Below are 1,414 nucleotides of genomic sequence, written 5' to 3'. Positions count from 1 at the left end.
CCCCAGTTCTCAGGGGTCTGGGTTCTGCAGCACCTCCCTGCCAGCCAAGGGAGACGGGCAGCCACAGTTGGGAAGACACTGAGACGGGAAGTCAGAGTATTGTAATTAAACAGGACCAGAAAATGTATGAAGAAAATCAGCCTGGATACAACCATATTACAACACCAGCCCTGCCCGAGCCCCTGGCCAAGGCGCCCACGGAGCCGACCCCTGGGTCCAGACAGACCACCTGGCCTGCGTCTTCCGCTCTCTGCATGCTCGCTTCCCCCACTGTGTGTGTGTGTGTGTTTGTGTGTGTGTGTGTGCACGCACGCATGCGTGCACGCGCGTATATGCATGTATGTTGTGTGTGTGGTGTAAATGTGTGTATATGCTGTGTGCACATGGGTGTGATGTGCACGTGTGCGTGCTCCTGGGAGAGCTGTCCCCTCACGCCCTCACGCCAGTCTCCCTGGTTCCTCAGGGGCCTCCCCAGCCAGGACTCAGGCGAAAGGAGGGACGTGAGTGAACTTCTCCCATCTCTGCTTCTCCCAGCTATTCAATCAGCACTCAGGCCCTCTAGCGGCTCCTGAGAAAGGGTCCCCAGCTCCCCTTCCTCACGCAAGACCCCCTGAATTGGGAAGGATGCGTTTCTATGGCATGTCCACGAACCGGCAGGGAGGCAGTGCTCAGGAGGACGGTGTGTCTGGGCACCGCAGGGTCAGAGCCTCCCCGGGTAGCTGGACCATCTGGTCAGCACCTGGACTTGGGAGCTCTCTTGCTGAGGGGACAGGAGAGGGAGGAGTGGGGATGGAGAAAATGACCTCAGAGGATGCACTTTCTCCATCCTCGGCATTAACACAGGAGACCAGTCCCGGGTGGGGAATTTAGAGACACAGGACTGGAGCCTTGTGAATGGTGCGCACGGAGACCGCTCACCAAGGCCAGGACAGTAGGCAGAGGTGGAGGCAATGCAGAGGGGCCGAGGACAGGGCTCCTGGGACGTGTGTCCTGGCCTGGCAGTGCCCGTCCTGGGGAAAGGAGCAGGCTTTCCTGGGTGCTCAGCTGACTCTGCGCGGGTCCAAGGCTGTGCTCTCCAGTGGTTTGAGGACGCCAACAAAAAACCCAGAACAGGGATGACAAGGCCCATCCGCGTAAAGGGTCCAAAGCCCCCTATACTTGGAATAAACTCCGGTAACCCCAGCCCAGGCAAGGTCTGGGACCCAGCGTTGTAGGCAGGGGCGGGGAAAGGATGTGGGCGCCGAGGGCCTACGGGCCATACAGCCCCAGTCCACAAACTTCACGCTGGCCGGCCCGTCCCCTCGCGAGGTGCCCAGGCCGCGGGCGCGCCGGGCCGTCTCTGTCGCCATCCAGAGGCGCGGTTCCAGCGCTTCGTCCACTCGGCCGCCGCCGGCCTCCCCCGCCAGCACCGGGG

The sequence above is a fragment of the Lipotes vexillifer genome, unplaced genomic scaffold (genome assembly GCF_000442215.2).
Source record: "Lipotes vexillifer unplaced genomic scaffold, Lipotes_vexillifer_v1.1 scaffold382, whole genome shotgun sequence".
NCBI classification, from domain to species: domain Eukaryota; kingdom Metazoa; phylum Chordata; class Mammalia; order Artiodactyla; family Lipotidae; genus Lipotes; species Lipotes vexillifer.
Note: the sequence above shows the minus strand (reverse complement) of the source record.